Here is a 19932-nt window from a genome sequence, read left to right on the forward strand (position 1 = left end):
TAAATTAGTTTACTGTGCTGTATTAAAACATCAAAGTTATTCAATTCTATTTTTAAAGAAAAGCGTAGTATTTCAGATTTATTCCAATTGTATAAGCCTTTTTGTGATATGAATACAAATGTTCTTGAATCTGTCCTTCCACTGTCGGATATGCTTCTTAGTAGGATAAATTTTTGAGGTTTTCTACCACATATTCTACTGTGGTTGCAAAATAAAAATATGCCTCCTGCACCCTACTTTAAGTTTTTTGTCTTTTTCTGACTAATATATCCTTATTTCTTTATTTGCTCAAAAATGAGCTCAGAATGTTTCTCCTTCCTGAAGCCCTCCCTGACTATACCCACATGACCCCTCCCTCTGTGTCATCTGATATGCTGTGGACAAGCTTCTCATTATACTTATGTATATCAACAAATAAGCACAAAACTGAGTGATTTTTTTCTTGAAAGATTGTGAGCTGCTTGAGGGCATTTCATGTCTTTTCAGTTTCTTATTTCCAGCCACCAGCACTATGTGTGGCACTTAGCGCTCAAAAATATTGCTCAAGTTAGATTAAAACAGAGGAAATGGCACCTTGTGGAATCAAAGCAAGCGCCAAAATACTCAACATCTTTAGTCTCAACTTTTATATACATTACTATCTATAAAATAGATAACTAATAAGGACTTACTGTATAGCAGGGAACTCTACTCAATACTCTGTAATGATCTATATGGGGAAAGAATCGAAAAAAGTGTGAATATATGTATATGTATAACTGATTCACTTTGCTGTACAGCAGAAGCTAACACAACATTTTAAATCAACTATACTCCAATAAAAATTTATTAAGTAAATAAATAAAATTTAAAAAAAGAATAATAGAAAAGATTTATGCACCAAGTAAGGAAGTACAGAGATTTCTTAAAGTTGTTTGTGATTATGTCACCTTAAAAGGAAAAGGAACCAACACAAGGTGTCAGCTTGTGCCCTGAAAATTTTCCTACAAACAATATTATTACCTCCCCTTGAAAGAGAGAAACATATATCACGATTTCTACACTGAGGGTTTAGGGAGTGAACGTGTTTTGTTCTAATAGCGAAATAATTGGAGATACTATTGTACTGGTCAGTATGACCCAGCCAGAATAGTTTTGATTTAGTAAACTTGTCTTCCTAAGTAAAACAAAGCTAATTGGACAAATATAAATAATATTGCGCTGCCCAAGGCTCTCCCTAGACCTTCAGAAAAAAATAAGTCAATGAGAAATAGAATTACCTTTGAGAGCTACAAACAAGAGTGACTCTGGTCTGCTCTGAAGGACAAGAGTCATGGGGCAGGGACAAGGGTGGGGACAGGGGGGAACACACATTGTTCAGACTGGGGCTGTTGGCTTTGCATTGTGATGTTTTAATGTCACTCGTACGGTCCAACCCTACCACCCCAATCTCCCCAGGGCAGAAAAAACTTACAGAGCCCTGGTCCCTAAGACTCCCTCACACTACATCTGCTGTTGGACTCACCTTATCCTGAGACACAGAAAACCTGGACCATCTTACGTTGGGACCATGGTGAGATGAGTTTCTGGTAGTTATTGGCATTGCTTCATTTATTCACATATATTTATTTCATATATATGTGAAAAAATAACCCACAAAATTCTGCAAATTCAGTGGATAACAGAATTTATCCACTGTGCCAGAATAAGAATTCCACAAGCTAAGGTTATCTGTGAACCTCTTAAATCCACCCTCCTTGGGAAAAAAACATACAGCAATTTCAGATGCATTACACAGGCCTTGCTTCTTCATTTTCATCTTTCTTTAGACTCTCCTCTCCCTTTTGTCCCCAAATACAAATATGTCCCTAAAAATGCCTGAAAGCATTGTAAGATGTTCAATTACATAAAACAGAGAGCAGCCTTCACATTTTGAAACTTACAATATTTCATATACTATTTCTTTAATTCAATTTGTCAAATCTTAAATAGGTCCAAAATTCATATATTGTCCTAAAAAGCTGTGAGATAATAGTCTTCTCTTCAAAGAGAACAGTACTATTAATATACAACTGGTTAAGTTTAAACTAATAAATCATAATCAAGCAAAAGTAGGTCTTGAGGAATCTGCCTTAAGCCTCCATGACTTTAAATTTCCATATTCAGCACTTACAATAAATCCCAGTTCATGTGTGTGAAAATATAAATATTCATGCATAGTTAAATGTACACCTATAAATGCACAGGATTCATAGGCAGAAGTAAATGCGTTTTATGACTTCAGCTTATGAAGTGTCTTATAGACACGTATTGGTCGTGGAGAAACTACCACTTTAATATCCATTAGATGTAATCTATGAGTTTACCACTGTACCATCATCATAGTATAATGCCATAGTCTAAGATTCATCTATTAGGCAACTCAGAAGTGTGTAAACGCTCCAGAAATGAAAAGAAAATTGTGAAGCCATTAAATCATGGTCAATAAAGCATGTCTGTGTCAGTCATAGTCTAATCAATCCTCTAACTCCGTCAGGTTTTAGCTACAATGACTTCCAAACACATTTACCACTTTTGGGTCTTCCTTTGCATTCCTGTTACGAGTGACAAATCGCTTAGATTGGCTGACTGCTATTGCAAGGCCAAGCAAACAGATACCAAAAAGGGGGCATTTCAGGATTTGGAACAAGACCCCGGACACTTTTGCCTTATTTATAAGGCACTAATCTGTGCTAATAAGTGTGTACAAGCCTATGCAGGCAGAGACAGGGCCTGCAGGTCACTGCAGCCAAACACCAGGTCTTCTCTGCTGAAGACCACTCATGCTTCTAAAATCTCCACTGCCAAGTTCCAAACGCTATGCTTTCCTCTTTTCCAATTATCCCTATCTTCATCCCCATACATGCCTATTAGAAAAAAACAATAAGACATCTACTTAGTTCAGTCATCTGGCAAATGCCACGGATAATACAGTACTGTGGGTCAAATAATGCATTCAAAAACCAATCAATTTAGTGGGAAAAGAACAATCAAATTGCTTATTTTGCAGCATACAGAGCAAAAACATTACAATTTGAATGTTGTGTTTTTCAAATAGCTGTACTGATGTTGGGTAGACATAAGCATATTCACCAGGCATCTCTGCACTTTGTCTCTTTGGTATATTATTTTTTAAACTGCCTTTTTTCCTTGGAATCAAATTTATTTATCCTTTTGGAATGCTTAATACCTTAATGTCAATCAATTTTTTTCACGAAAGCAAGTTCTTTGTTTTGCAGCTAAATTTTTTAGTCAGCTTTTGTTCAGAAACTGTTTATTTCTGACTGCATTACAAATGCTAGCTTTAACCAATCTATCAACCCAGGATAATACAAAGAGGGATCTTGTTAGTTCGTCCTTTCCTCTCAGGAACAAAGATACTGTATTCTGTAGTTTTGAAGAAAGGAAATAATAAGATTAGACTAAGATTTGAGAACAAGAGGAGGTCAGACCCAAGAAAGGTATGTGGTCCTTCTAGAGCTTTCCCATCTAATATGGGGAATTATAATCCATTCATGTTAAACGCTTTGACTACGCTCATTATGCAAAAAGCATTAGAGCCTAGTATATTTTGTTACCATAGTTCTGCCTACTGGGAACTATAATTAAAGCACATTTGAGCAAATGCAATTTTATTTGTTATTAAGCAACTAAAAGCTTAGTCAACCTTGCAAATATGGCATTATTTTAGGATTAAAATATGAGCCAGCCAGCTAGCTAATAAACTTTATTAGGTCCTGTCTTCATTAGCAATGGCTCCTATCCCTATTGTAGGAGACTCCTATGCTATATAACAATGTTTCTCAAACTTCAGGCTGCCTCAGAATAACCTGCAGGGCTTTTAAAAACACATTTCTGAGCTCCGCTTTCGGAGTTTCTTTACATCTGGGGTAGGGCCCTAAAATTTGCATTTCTAATATGTCCCTAGGGGATGCTGATGCTGCTGGTCTGCAGACCACACTTCAGGAACCACTGCTATATAATGTCATGGTTAGAGCTTTGGAGTCAGCCCACCTGGGCTCATATCCTGCTCTTCTACTCTTTATGTCCTTGGGCAGGTGACTTCATCTCTTAACCTCAGTTTCTTAATCCATTTAGTGGGGACAATAATACTTATCCAATAGGTTTGTTGTGGGAATAAAATGAGATGAAAATATGGACTGTGCTTAGCCCAGTGCCTGGCAGGGGAAAAATCAATGCATGGCAGTGATCAGTTTATTATTATTGTTAATTGGAGAAATAGGCCAAAGCTGGTACAGTGTATTTATAGCCAGCAGTGTGCATCGGACCCACCTGGAGAGCTTCTGTAAAATTAATGCAATACCTGTCCCCTCAAAGATTCTGATATAGTCCATATTTCATTAACTACTAAGATGCCATTGATTATAAGATGCACCATTATTTTAGAAAATTCTGCAATTATACCATGACTAAACTAATGAAAAGTGAGAGCAACCAGATTTCAGAAATGAGCAAACATGAAAAAATGTGCATCTTGGAATTGATAAAATACAGTAGGTACAGAGGTGAATTTGGGCTTGCTTCACAGATTATTGTGACGTGCAATTCTGGTTAAAAAACACTAACCTAGTCAGTGTGGCAGCTGCAAGGGGGACTCAAAGTTCAGATGCCTTGAAACTGAGAGCCCACAGGTTGGAAGCCCCATCCTTAGAACTACAACACAGCCTAATATCATAATCCACCACACAATTCCCTAGGCTGCTAATGCAACAAAAATATTTCATCTTGGTTTGATAGCATGCACCCTCTAAGCTTCTCCCATTGGATAGCATTTCCCCACATAATGAGAACAAATAAGTCCCTTGATAGAGCCAATCAGATCAGGAAGTTGTCAGGCCAAGAGAGTTTTTCCTTCATAAACATGAATTCCAATGCTGAGATTTGAGGAGTACTTGGGGAGACTCTTAAGGGAAAAAACATGATTTACATTTGGGGGAGAAGGGAGGGTGGTGGAAGTCACATTACTGGGACTTGCCGTAGTAAATTTTTGTTTTCCATCTTGATTTTTAAACTGCAGTTTGTAAAGTGTTGGAAAAAAAAACTGATTTTGTATAACTGTTTTATCAATAGGTAATTGCAATTTCCCTTCACTCTAGGAATTTTGTGTGAAGGCAGGAGTAGCACATAACTTCCCTCAACTTTAATACTAATGCTCTAACCCACAGGAAGTGCATCTGTCTGTAATGCAACATAGAACAGGGCAATATCTTCTGACATTTTTATTTGGGAGCTCAAGATTTCTAATAACTTCAATAAACGGTCTCTGGTAGTCTCCGTGCACATGAGTTAATTATAACGAGTAAATAAAATAATATTCATTTTAGCTTCTGAAAATTCTAAGAATGTAAATCTTCAATGAAATGTTGAAATAAAATCATAGCTGCATTTGCAATTTTCCAGCAATGAAAATTTCATTTGAACTGTTTCCTATCTTGTCACTACCCAGTTGCTCCTTTAATGGATGGAATTGATAACAAATACTCAATGCAGATGGACAAACATAAGATGTAAGTCAGAGAGTATCAAGAACATTTTTTGAAGGTTCAAATAGTGACAAACTATAGCAATGATAATTAAAATTTTAAAATACACTAGTATAGATGATTTTCTCATTTTCTCACTGTATTAGGCACACACACACACACACACACACACACACACACAAACACAAACACAAACTACCAATGAAATCCATACTTCCGAAAAACTTTTTTTGTACCTTGGAAACCTCTTTTGTTCCTGGCTCATATTAAATTCCTTTCTATTGTTATATTCTAAAGGTTTACAAAAATGATGTTTTTAAAACTGTGATGTTGAAAATTTTTCATGTTTCTAATTACAGAATAGGAAATACAAGATATCATGAAACTCTACAAAAATGTCTACATAATTTAAATGACTGCACATGTAGAATATAATTTAATATAAAACACAGTCACCTGAATAAGGACATCTTAGACACAGTCACACTGGTCATAGAGAATATCTGTCAACTTAAGTGAGGAGGAAGCAGCAATATCTTTTTTTTTTTTTTTTTTTTTTTGCGGTACGTGGGCCTCTCACTGTTGTGGCCTCTCCCGTTGCGGAGCACAGGCTCTGGACGCGCAGGCTCAGCGGCCATGGCTCACGGTCCCAGGCGCTCCGCGGCATGTGGGATCTTCCCGGAACGGGGCACGAACCCGTGTCCCCTGCATCGGCAGGCGGACTCTCAACCACTGCGCCACCAGGGAAGCCCAGCAGCAATATCTTTATAGAAAATTCATTCCTATTTTACTATAGAGGACAGTATTTGTTCAATTGATTCTGTCTTTCACGGTTGGGTTGCACAATGAATGCAACCCCACCCCTATTTTCCAAAGAAAAAGACAAAGACTGGTCTTGTAATTCTTCAATCCCATCTATCACTGTAACATCCAACTCACTCATTTGCATACACCTTTCCACAAGGGTTTATCTTTATTAAAGAATTCTCTATGTACTTTATCTATTTTGACCAAAACATGCATAAACTTCCTAAATTTTCATGATATCAGTGTATATGATGACTTTAAGTATTTTCAGTTCTTTGGAAGACATAAGAAAAATCTTAAGAAATAAGCATTAGCAGAGTTTTGAAGATTCTGATTTGTTTTAACAAAAACATCCATTAGTTCAAGTCCTTTGCTGATCAGAAAGTAGTGGATCTCACTTGACAGTCAAAGCATTTTGATCTTACGTTTTGCACTCCCATAAAATGCCTTGCCATTTCTAATAATAATCTGAATGTTCAACTTTTTCCAATATCCTTCTCTCAGTCTTGTATGTCTGTTAGGGAATCAAAAGGTTTTGCTTGCCTAAGAAGAAATGTGCTAAAGAGAGGATGACACAACAATTTCAGGAGGGAAGAATAACAGACAAATGCCCTTTCCTTCTTTGGTATAAGTCTTGGGATTATAGAAAATGTAGAGACCAAGCACACATCACCTTGAGAGAGACCTTTAGAAGATCTTTCAACTTATCCTTGTGGACAAAATGGAGTAAGGAGAAGCTGAGTGCATGAATATTAGGGCAGATTAGTAACAGCTTCAACAGCTATACCCAGAGGGTGCTAATTAATAGAGTAACATCCACCTGGTTCTAGGTTTCCAACATCATAGGATTCTTTCCTGGGTTCCATTTGCTTCAACATTTTACATTCTCGTCAATGTCCCGGATGAGACTAGAGAGGACATCATAACATTTGTAGACCGGCCAGTGACCATGTTGGATGACTGAATCAGGATCAAGAAAGAAGCTGACATGTTAGAAACAAGGGCTAAATCCAATAAGATGAAAAGTAATAGACATAAATGTAAAATGAGGTGATTAAGTCCAAAGGGACAATTGTTTTGTACAGACTGGACAGTAGCAATGGCTTAGAAACAATCCATGCAGCTAAGGCTTAGAGATTTTAGTCTATAGAAAGGTTAATGTGAATCAACAGTAAACAGAACGTTTGTTGAATGAATGAATAAGTGTAGTATAGAATAATAGGAGGGATGAAGAAAGAAGGGAAGAGGAGGGAAGGAGAAAGGAGAGGAGGAAAAGAGGGGGAAGAGAGAATCTATATGAAAAGAAAAAAAACTCCATTTGCCTCTGTGCAGCCCAGACCATCCTAGACGTACTTCAGTATAAGTATGGATGGACAAACTGGGTACACTCAGGAGTGATCCGCGATGGTGTCAAATCAGCACCATTCAAGGAGTTCTTGAAGGAATCAGGCATCTTTAGCCTTGGAGACCTGATAACCATGCTTAAATATCCTAAGGACTTTCATGGGAAAAAGAATTGGAGGTGTTGTTGTTTGGACCCAATAGTTACAAATAAGATAATGAATGGAAGGCACAAAGCAGCAGAATTAGATTCTGTACTAATATCTCAGTGTCAAAGTTCTCCAAGGATGGAGCTACTGGCCACTCTCTCCAGGATGTACTGGAGCCCTGACTGGAAGATCCTTGGCACAGCTTTTGCAAAATTAATTCAAGCATCAGATAGGTGATAGGACTAGATAATCTCTGGAAGTCCCTCCCAGCCCCGATATTCCAATATTCAAACATTTTCTTGTGGTGCAAATTAAGTTCTTGCAAAAGATTTTCTCTAACAAAAACAATGAAAACAAATGGTTAGCCTGGAGACGGGAACCAAGCCTTCAGGAAATCCTAAGAGAACCACGTGTTTGCTCTCTAGAGAACTGATTATCTCCTTCCCCAGGAATGTATTAATATCTCTTTGTCCTCTTCTATACCGGCTGACTCTGGGAATTTGCGCACAGCGTGCTTTATCTTGCTAAATATAATAGTCCATCTAGCATTCTTTCTTTGTGCGAAATCCCTATTCACTTTCATAAATTACATGAATGGATGTGAAGTGTACTTTCCTTTATTCAATAGAGACTATTCCCAAAAGCAGCCCGAAACATGCCAAACATCTGCTCCTACACACAGTTCAATACATGATATTGATATGTACTATTACTGGGTGAATTCTGAATACAAGGCCAATTTAACACACTCCTGAACAACTCCCTCTTCCTCCCATGGCCCAGGCACAGAAAGCTCAAGGAAATCAGAATAATTCTAATATTTGCCCAAGCAAGCTACAACTAAGCAGGTAAATCTGCTAAAACAAAAACCACAGTAGACCATTCCAAAATCTAACATAAATTAGATAAGTATAAGTATGACAAATGTTTCTCTAATTTAATAAATATCTTTACATATATAAGTACTTTTTACTCTCTGCTATACTTTAATATTCACAGATGTTGCTTTTCCAAACTGTGAGTTCCTGGGTGTTCGAGCGCTTGTTATGAGTTTATCATATATGCCTAGTCCATGTTTTAATGATTGAATGCAATTATTGTTGATCGTGTCACAACGAAAGTGACCAAAATCCCTAAATCTTGAATTCATTCTAGTCATCTACAGAGATCTCTCTCACAGACAGTGAATTTCCTAACAGACATGTTCATAAAGACACTGAGTAAACACAACTTTATTAGCACTGAGGGCTTTGGCCCCAAATACCTCTCTGGTCTCCTTTCCTGGTGAAGTGACCTGGGACCTCATGTGAGTTTCGCAGATTCTTTCTGTCCCTTGGGCTACAGATTAATTTTTAAAAATAGCCCTAGAAGCTGATCCTTGATTCCTTCACAAGTCCCAGTCTGATTCTAGTTCCTGACAAAGCCACTGCTCTCACACAGATTACATCTGCCCAGAGGAGGCAGGTTTTCCTAATGAGTGAAGTCTTTCTATACACCTGTGTTGTCCAATGCAGCCACTAGCCACATAGCACTACTTAAATTTAATTTTAAGTAAATTAAAGTTAAGATTCAGTTCCTTGGTGTACTAGCCACATTTCAACTGCTGAATAGCCACATGTGGCCAGTGACTAGGATGCCATTTTGTTCTTGACTTTGGCCAACTTTCTTCTTGGAGTTGGGCAGCCTCATCCCCTGCTAAAGACCAGAGTGTGAAACTGTTTACTCATTTCTTCATTCAACACATATTTATCGGTTTCTTTTCTAGCTGCTGGATATATCACCATGAACAAAACAGATATGTACCTGCTCTCATGGAGCTGTCATTCTAGTGGAAAAACCAACAATAACAGGTAAACAGTTAATGGAAAAGATTATTTAAGTTAACGATTTTTTTCTTTCTTTTTTTTGGCCACGCCCCGCACAGCATGTTGGATCTTATTATGGTTCCCCAATCAGGGATCGAACCCACACCCCCTGCAGTGGAAGCACGGAGTCTTAACCACTGGACCACCAGTGAACTCCCTAAGTTTTGAATTTTAATGCTAGTGTATCTCCCTTTCAGCCCCATGGCAACAAGGAATTTTTGTTTCATTCAAGTGGGCCCATCCCTACAGTCGCCAGCCTGCTCTCCCTTGACAGTCTTCATAGAGCAAACACTGATGGTTTTAGGATTTCCTTGAATCTACTGTTTTTTTGTTCAGTCTCCTTTTTTCTTTAGAATTTCTACCGACAGCTTTTTTTTTTTTTTTTTTTCATCTTAAGACTTCTGATTTCAAAGCTTTATTTAACTTTGTCCCTTCTTGAGGAAAAAGAGCTTGTTGTGTTCCCATCATGAATCAAGATTTTTTTCATAAAGAAAGATACCATTACAAAAATACTTGAAACTAATTATTTTAAATTATCAAAATAACCATTTTCCACAGTACTGTTTACTATTTTTTCTGCCTTTTTCTCATTTAACTGTCTACCCACAGTTAATTCTGTATGCTTTATTCCATCATCAAGGGTTCTCCAGGCTTTATAGTTTCAGTGATCACATTTTTAGGTGTGGCTAGTCTTAACTATTTCTATTCCCAAATAGTACAGCAAAAACTACTAGACATTTCTTCCTGGAAGACCTCCACCTCCAGCTTCTTCACCTTGTCATTAGATCTTCAGACTGTCTCTTCAACAAAAATCTTTATTCTATTCCCAGTGGGCTATACCATCTAGGCTGTCTACTACTCATACGTGGATTACTAAAGCAACCTCCCCAAAAGGTTTAATGTCTCAATTTCTCTTCCTTGCAATTGATCATGTACACTAAATCATGGTTAATCTTAAAACAGTCTGTCATTGCCCCTCTCTGTCTTCTCTGCCCTGGGAGCAGCTCTTGCCACTTCCCCACCCCCAGAAAACATATGCTTGCCCCAACTTCATCTCCATCCCCTCACTGGTCAGGATCACGTCTCAGCTGCTGAGCCAACCACTCTCTGAGGTGGTGCTGACAGATGAGAGCCTCCACAGCTTGGCAGCCCCATGCCCCCTGACCTTATTTATCCCTAGCAGCAGCTTCCAAAATGGCGCCATTGACACAGCAGCCAAGTTCACTGAGGTTGGAGCTGCCATGGTCAGAGGGGTTGGCTCTGGGGCTAGGATTAGGACTGTGTTTGGGAGCCTCATCAATGATTATGCCAGGAATCCTTCTCTGAAGCAACAGTTCTGCTCTTAATGCCATTCTGGGCTTTGCCCTCTTGGAGACCATGGGGGTCTTTTGCCTGATGATGGCCTTTCTCATCCTCTTTGCCATGTGAAAGAGCTATCTCCGTCTCCCAGCATTCTTTCTTCCACATCTCATCTGCTCTGTATGTTCCTTTCCTTGTATCTTCCCAAGCAGGCCAGGAAAAGTGTTTGACTCAAGGTTTGACAGAGGGAAGACAAATAAATACTGTTTGAATAAGAAAAATTATAGCTTGTCATTACCCTACCTATGAACCCACCTTGGCTCCCTAATATCCCTAATATCATAGAATCAAATTTCTTTTTCATGCACTTATTGCTTTGAAAAAATAATGCTAAAACTGAATAATTCTATTATTAAAGTGACCTTTTCAGTTACACATATTATAAATAACCTATTTGGTCTCTGAAAATGATTTTGGATTTTTCAGGCTGCTATACCACTGGCTCCTATGACTTACTATGTACCTGCACATGTCTCCTCATTTTATCTAGTTAAAACTTTTCTAATTATCTTCCTCCCAAGTTTCCACCAAACTCTTCTTCCACAGAGCACACGCGCGTGCGTGCACGCACACACACACACACACACACACACGAGGGAAGGAAGAAAAAAAGCTTCTAGAGATAATTTACTGAGTTCCCTGACATAAATGGGAGTTTTAAGAAGCACAAGCAAACTATTTCAGCCAATTGTATATACCTTTCCCATTTCCTTTACACCCATTTGAAGCCTACACTATGTCTTTTTCCATAGGATCCAAAGCTCAGTAGCTTGAATTAATTACAGACTGACATTCTACAGGCAACTTTTGGTTCAACATCCACAAACTAAAATCAGCCCAGCCTTTGAACACAGGATCTAGTAGTGATTAATAATTTCACCACTGGCCAGGAGGATAACAAATGAAAAGAGCAAACTCATTACTTTATTGTGATTTCAAACCTAAATGTTTATCTTCTATGTATTCTACATGCCCAAAGAACATGACTGCAATTTGAGTTTATTAGTAATTGAAGCAGAACTAATGAAAGATTCTTTATTGGAATGTTCTAGTTACCTTTTCAAAAATATCTATGTCCTTTTTCATGAAGATTAGATGTATAAAAGAAAGTTCAAGTCTCTTTTATTATTATCATAACTTGCGCTAGCAATCAAGGGAAAGGAAATTTATCTTTCTGTCATATTTTATTGCAGTTAAATTAATTCTTGTAGTTGTATTATGTCTCTAATACAGGTTAACTGATGCTTAAAGTAACTAAAGTCCAACATTTTTTCCTTCTTTTTCATAATTAGTTTCTATTATCATAAATATACTAGACTCTGAGAAACTCAGTAGACTTTTTTTTTACATTTTTTTGGATGTAAACCACTTTTAAAGTCTTTATTGAATTCATTACAATATTGCTTCTGTTTTATGTTTTTTTTTTTTTTTTTTTTTTTTTGGCTGTGAGGCATGTGGGATCTTAGCTCCCCGACCAGGGATTGAACCCACACCCCCTGCATTGGAAGGCAAAGTCTTAACCACTGGACCACCAGGGAAGTCCATCTGTAGACTTTTATATTTGTTACTTTTATATTTTTCAAGATCCCTTGAAAAATATTCAAAATTATTAACATACATACATGTAATACAATATACATTAATATGCATAAGCAATTTCACTAGATGAGATCATAGCCAATCAATGTTTAACCCACTTCTCAATACCATTTTATAGGAGCTTCAGGCTACCAGAATTAATTTCATTGACTTGGAAGAGTACAGAAGACATAGGTTATATCACAGGTCACAGGCAAATAATTGTGCTTAAACCCTTCTGTATTTCTATGGCAATATTTACTTAACAGACACATATGGTACTTGCTATGTTCGAAGCCTTTTATATATGTTAATCCATTTAATCCTCCTAACAACCTTATGATTTAGGTAGTATCATGATCTCCATTTTACAGACAGAGAAACTGCAGCATAAACAGGTTAAGGCTCTTGCCCAAGTCCACAGAGCTAATAAATGGTAAATTCAGAATGCAAACCTAGAAATCTGGCTCCAGAGTCTGAGCTCTTCAGCACTCTGCTAGGCTGCCTCTCCATCTTCAAAACTATTTCCATATTTGGAATCTAATTTCAATATTAAGAATATTAAAGCTTTGAATTTTGTGAAAAAAGTATAACATTTTCGCTTTCATATCTGAAATCATTTTGTGGCTGCTCCCACACAGGCACCCAAGGTCTCCCTGCTCCCCAACACACCGGCCCAGGTGCCCTCTTGCTGTGCACCATCCAGCTCTGTGCCTTCTCCTATAGCAGATCCTAACACGATTTCTGCATATTAAATGCCAAGTTCTTTAAGGGCAGGGAGTACATCTTTTCACAGGTACATCTCGAACATGCACCTGTGCAGATAAAACATCGTTATAAATCGTCCAGCAGCCAAAGAGTTAAATAACCTTCTGATCAAGTTCTGACACCTGTCATAAATAGACTTCTTCTCTACCCACGGGAGTAGACACCCATTCTATTTTTTTAAATTAGCAAGTGTGTGGAAATAGGCTTGGGATTTGAAGGAAATGATACTGCAGAAAAACAGGTAAATGAATGGTCCACTTTCCTCTTGGCATAGAGCTTTCAAAATGTGAAAGACACTGGAGTCCCTAATTTGAAGAAGTGGCAGCCCAGCGGCACTGAGCTTTTCAAGCTGAAAGCCGAGGAATATATACCAAGCTACTATAACAAAACACTTCCATCAAAACCTCACAGCAAGCGAACAACCGCCAGCCAGCACATTGCTCTGCACAAGAAATGACGTTATGTCATTTTGTGCAAAGGACATCAAAACAACTTGTCAGTTTAACAGAGGATTTAGATACACCAGGAGAAGACTTTCACATATCACTTTAAGCATTCCTAGGAAAACTGCTATAGAAGCTCTTAAGGCACAATAATTTGAACCTAACTAGACTTATTAACCAACACAAACCATAACTTTTCTAAAATGTCTATTTCTTTGTAAGTGTAAGGATTTGCTAGAAGAGTCCTACTAACTCTTAGAAAATAAAGTTCTGCAGAGAAATGGTGATTTATTTGCCTTCATCCAGGAACATTCACTCGTCAAGTTGTTAATTATGTACCTATTAGTGCCGGGCACTCTATTGAGTGTACTTATAGGAATCATTTTTCTGCCAATAAAACCGTATTTTTAAATTGGGTTAGTAATTTCCAGATACTTTGTCAAATTTAACAACAGTAGATAGTGAGTTCTTCGTATTCATGGGACGAAAGCAGCATTTTAACTGACGTACGTAAATCTACATTTTATCTTGAATGGCAGGAACATATGTAGGTGTGCGTCAGCTCACACAGGTAGCTGGACGGTTCTGATTAACTGTCCATTTTGCATTTTGGCCTAATTTGATCACTCAGTTCACTGAAACAGCCAAATTGCCTTTGGCATTTAAATAGGATCGGCTGTAGGTCCATAAAATAAGAGAGCTGAATGGGCATTGGAAGACCGGCCCCCCTGGACCACAAGCTCCTGAGTATAAGAATTGTGATTTCTGTGGCTCTGGGGCTGGATGTATTTCCCAGCACAGACCAGACACTGATATATGATTTTTTAAATAAAGGACCCCACATAACCTCTTTCAAGCCTATAAAATTATATCCCATTAATAAAAATTTCCAGAGGTACCAGACATTAAGATGGTCACTTGGTCATTACCCTTATAATATTAACCCTACCTAGATGCAGAGATCATACTGGGGCTCTTAAAGCAAAATGATTTGAAACTAACTAGATTAATTCACCAAGACAAGCTATAACTTTACTAACAGCTGCTCATTTCAGTGAGTTTGCCTTCATTCTCTTAACTTTTCATCCCTGATACCGTTTTATTTTGGGTTTTGGTTTTTTACTTTTTTGTTATCTTTTGGGGTACTCTAATTATTAAGTTAGAAGTTAACAAAATAATAAATTATAACTCTGCTTCCTGGTTACCAGCTTAAATTCTCTCAACAGTGCATGATTATTCAAGCTTATCTCCTTTTCATAACGTTGATAATATTATAATATGAAATGTGCACCTCTCATCATGGTGTCCTGTACCCTTTCTACTATAATGAATGTTTGCCTTATCTCCCAACTAAACCGTAAGCTAGAGCAGGGTCCAGGTTCGCGTCCCTCTTTCTTGCCATCCCCACACCCTGACAGGATACACATGACTGTATCCACTACAGGGGCATGTTGGGGAAAGATAATACAGTACTGCAAAAATGGGGCAAGGAGGTGGCAGAGAAGAGTATCCCAAAGCTCTCTGATGGAAAATTGAATGAAAACTTCTAAGAAAAATGAAATATTCTCTTTCTCTCTCCCTCTTTTAATCACCACTTTTAAAACTTACACATAATCAAATTCCACTACAACCTGACAGCAACGACGTTATGAAATATTTATTGTGTCAGGCACTCTTTGGCCAACCAAAGAGCAATTCCCGGGCCCCAGTCACCTTTTGCTTACTTTCCCTGCTTTTCTTGCAGCCGAGGATGCCCATGTGACACAATTCTGGCTGGCACTGCCACTTCCCCATTCTTCCTGTCTTGGACATATGATGTCTGGGCCTGCATTGTGCATTTTGCATTTTGTAATCATGAAGCAAAAAAATGTGAAAACGAAAAACCAACTGTTGGGAACAGTGAAACCGAGGATAAAATAGCATTATCGAGCAATGCAAGCAAACCAATGCAAGTAATCTCCTTCTTTCAGAACACTCGATGTGAGGAAAAGACTTTTTGCTTGTGTAAGCCACTGCTACAGCCAAATGCCTTCCAACTCAGACATTGATTAAGACAGTTACGGTTTAAATCCTGATTTTACCTTTTACTAACTATGACTTTGGGCAAATTACTAAACGTCTCTAAGTTCAGTTTCTCATCCGTGAAATGGACATAAGTGTAATTGCCATTAGAGAATTTTTGTGAATTATTGTGAGAAATATGAAATAATCCACATAAAGTAATTAGCAGAACTTTAATATTACTCTCAAATGTTAAAGGTACATACTAATATTAAAATATAAAGACACAGGAATGTTTTTAAAGTAAATGTGTCTTTTTTCCCAAAACATTGCATATAAAAAAATTAAATATTTAGGGTGGTAGAGAATTCAATGTTTTATAAAATAATTCTCATCGTATCTTTTAGGTCAAGACATCTACAATTAGCATTAATACACTCATGTGTGATTACATTAGGTGGTACTATAATCACTATGATTAAAATGTTTTTGTTCTGGTTATTGCCACAGAAAAATAAACTACTTCCACAAGCATAAGGATAGACTGAAATGGCTCACAGTGACCCCCAACTTTTTTTTTCTTGAATTTTTGAATTTTATTTAACTGATTTTTTTATACATCAGGTTCTTATTAGTCATCAATTTTATACACATCACTGTATACATGTCAATCCCAATCACCCAATTCATCACACCACCACCACCACCCCCCCACGGCTTTCCCCGCTTCGTGTCCATACGTTCGTTCTCTACATCTGTGTCTCAACTTCTGCCCTGAAAACCAGTACATCTGTACCATTTTTCTAGGTTAAACATATATGCGTTACAATGTGATATTTGTTTTTCTCTTTCTGACTTACTTCACTCTGTATGACAGTCTCTAGATCCATACACATCTCAACAAATGACCCAATTTCGTTCCTTTTTATGGCTGAGTAATATTCCATTGTATATATGTACCACATCTTCTTTATCCCTCTGTCTGTCGATGGGCATTTAGGTTGTTTCCATGACCTGGCTATTGTAAATAGTGATGCAATGAACACTGGGGTGCATGTGTCTTTTTGAATTATGGTATTCTCTGGGTATATGCCCAGTAGTTGGTATCCTGGATCATAGGGTAGTTCTATTTTTAGTTTTTTACGGACCCTCCATAGTGTTCTCCACAGTGGCTGTATCAGTTTACATTCCCACCAAGAGTGCAAGAGGGTTCCCTTTTCTCCACACCCTCTCTAGCATTAATTGTTTGTAGATTTTCTGATGATGCCCATTCTAACCGGTGTGAGGTGATACCTCATTGTAGTTTTGATTTGCATTTCTCTAATAATTAGTGAGGTTGAGCAGCCTTTCATGTGCTTCTAGGCCATCTGTATGTCTTCTTTGCAGAAATGTCTATTTAGGTCTTCTGCCCATTTTTGGATTGGGTTGTTTCTTTTTTTGATATTGAGCTGCATGAGCTGTTTATATATTTTGGAGATTAATCCTTTGTCTGGTGATTCTTTTGTAAATATTTTCCCCCATTCTGAGGGTTGTCTTTTCATCTTGTTTATGGTTTCCTTTGCTGTGCAAAAGCTTTGAAGTTTCATTAGGTCCCATTTGTTTATTTTTGTTTTTATTTCCATTACTCTATGAGGTGGATCAAAAAAGATCTGTGATTTATGTCAAACAGTGTTCTTCCTATGTTTTCCTCTAAGATTTATAGAGTGTCCGGTCTTACATTCAGATCTTTAATCCATTTTGAGTTTATTTTTGTGTATGTTGTTAGGGAATGTTCTAATTTCATTCTTTTACATGTAGCTGTCCAGTTTTCCCAGCACCACTTATTGAAGAGACTGTCTTTTCTCCATGGTATATCCTTGCCTCCTTTGTCATAGATTAGGTGACCATAGGTGCGTGGGTTTATCTCTGGGCTTTCACGTTGATCTGTGTTTCTGTTTTTGTGCCAGTACCATATCGTCTTGATTACTACAGCTTTGTAGTATAGACTGAAGCGAGGGTGTCTGATTCCTCCAGCCCCGTTTTTTTCCCTCAAGACTGCTTTGGCTATTCAGGGTCTTTTGTGTCTTCATACAAATTTTAAGATTTTTTATTCTAGTTCTGTAAAAAATGCCATTGGTAATTTGATAGGGATTGCATTGAATCTGTAGATTGCTTTGGGTAGTATAGTCATTTTCACAATATTGATTCTTCCAATCCAAGAACATGGTATATCTCTCCATCTGTTGGTATCACCTTTAATTTCTTTCATCAGTGTCTTATAGTTTTCTGCATACAGGTCTTTTGTCTCCCTAGGTAGGTTTATTCCTAGGTATTTTATTCTTTTTGTTGCAATTGTAAATGGCAGTGTTTCCTTAATTTCTCTTTCAGATTTCTCATCATTAGTGTATAGGAATGCAAGAGATTTCTGTGCATTAATTTTGTATCCTGCTACTTTACCAGAGTCATTGATTAGCTCTAGTAGTTTTCTGGTGGCATCTTTAGGATTCTCTATGTATAGTATCATGTCATCCACAAACAGTGACAGTTTTACTTCTTCTTTTCCGATTTGTATTCCTTTTATTTCTTTTTCTTCTCTGATTGCCATGGCTAGGACTTCCAAAACTATGTTGAATAATAGTGGTGAGAATAGACATTCTTGTCTCATTCCTGATCTTAGAGGAAATGCTTTCAGTTTTTCACCATTGAGAATGATGTTTGCTGTGGGTTTGTCGTATATGGCCTTTATTATGCTGAGGTAGGTTCCCTCTATGCCCACTTTCTGGAGAGTTTTTATCATAAACTGGTGTTGAATTTTGTCAAAAGCTTTTTCTGCATCTACTGAGATGATCATATGGTTTTTATTCTTCAATTTGTTAATATGGTGTATCACATTGATTGATTTGAGTATACTGAAGAAACCTTGCATCCCTGGGATAAATCCCACTTGATCATGGTGTATGATCCCTTGAATGTGTTGTTGGATTCTGTTTGCTAGTATTTTGTTGAGGATTTTTGCATCTATATTCATCAGTGACATTTGTCTGTAATTTTCTTGTTTTGTAGTATCTTTGTCTGGTTTTGGTATCAGGGTGATGGTGGCCTCATAGAATGAGTTTGGGAGTGTTCCTTCCTCTGCAATTTTTTGGAAGAGTTTGAGAAGGAGGGGGGTTAGCTCTTCTCTAAATATTTGATAGAATTCACCTGTGAAGCCATCTGGTCCTGGACTTTTGTTTGTTGGAAGATTTTAAATCACAGTTTCAATTTCATTACTTGTGATTGGTTTGTTCATATTTTCTATTTCTTCCTGGTTCAGTCTTGGAAGGTTATACCTTTCTAAGAATTTGTCCATTTCTTCCAGGTTGTCCATTTTATTGGCAAAGAGTTGCTGGTAGTAGTCTCTTAGGATGCTTTGTATTTCTGCAGTGTCTGTTGTAACTTCTCCTTTTTCATTTCCGCTTTTATTGATTTGAGTCCTCTTCCTCTTTTTCTTGATGAGTCTGGCTAAGTGTTTATCAATTTTGTTTATCTTCTCAAAGAACAAGCTTTTAGTTTTATTGGTCTTTGCTATTGTTTTCTTTGTTTCTATTTCATTTATTTCTGCTCTGATCTTTATGATTTCTTTCCTTCTGCTAACTTTGGTTTTTGTTTGTTCTTCTTTCTCTAGTTCCTTTAGGTGTAAGGTTAGATTGTTTATTTGAGATTTTTCTTGTTTCTTGAGGTAGGCTTGTATAGTTATAAACTTCCCTCTTAGAACTACTTTTGCTGCATCCCATAGGTTTTGGATCATCGTGTTTTCATTGTCATTGGTCTCTAGGTATTTTTTGATTTCCTCTTTGATTTCTTTAGTGATCTCTTGGTTATTTAGTAACGTATTATTTAGCTTCCAAGTGTTCGTGTTTTTTACGTTTTTTTCCCTGTAGTTCATTTCTAATCTCATAGTGTTGTGGTCAGAAGAGATGCTTGATATGATTTCAGTTTTCTTAAATTTACTGAGGCTTGACTTGTGACCCAAGATGTGATCTATCCTGGAGAATATTCCATGTGCACTTGAGAAGAAAATGTAATCTGCTGTTTTTGGATGGATTGTCCCATAAATATCAATTAAATCTATCTGGCCTAT

The 19932-nt window shown here is 37.3% G+C and overlaps 1 protein-coding gene and 1 pseudogene across 1 annotated transcript in view; one reads left to right on the forward strand and one right to left on the reverse strand.

The window, feature by feature from the left end:
* GRM8 (glutamate metabotropic receptor 8) overlaps positions 1-19932 on the reverse strand; it is a 755367-nt gene that overhangs the window by 484144 nt on the left and 251291 nt on the right. The gene's annotated exons all lie outside the window — the stretch shown is intronic.
* Positions 10616-11112, forward strand: LOC101335021 (ATP synthase F(0) complex subunit C2, mitochondrial pseudogene; annotated as a pseudogene).

Source organism: Tursiops truncatus, chromosome 9 (assembly GCF_011762595.2).
Source record: "Tursiops truncatus isolate mTurTru1 chromosome 9, mTurTru1.mat.Y, whole genome shotgun sequence".
Taxonomy (NCBI): Eukaryota; Metazoa; Chordata; class Mammalia; order Artiodactyla; family Delphinidae; genus Tursiops; species Tursiops truncatus.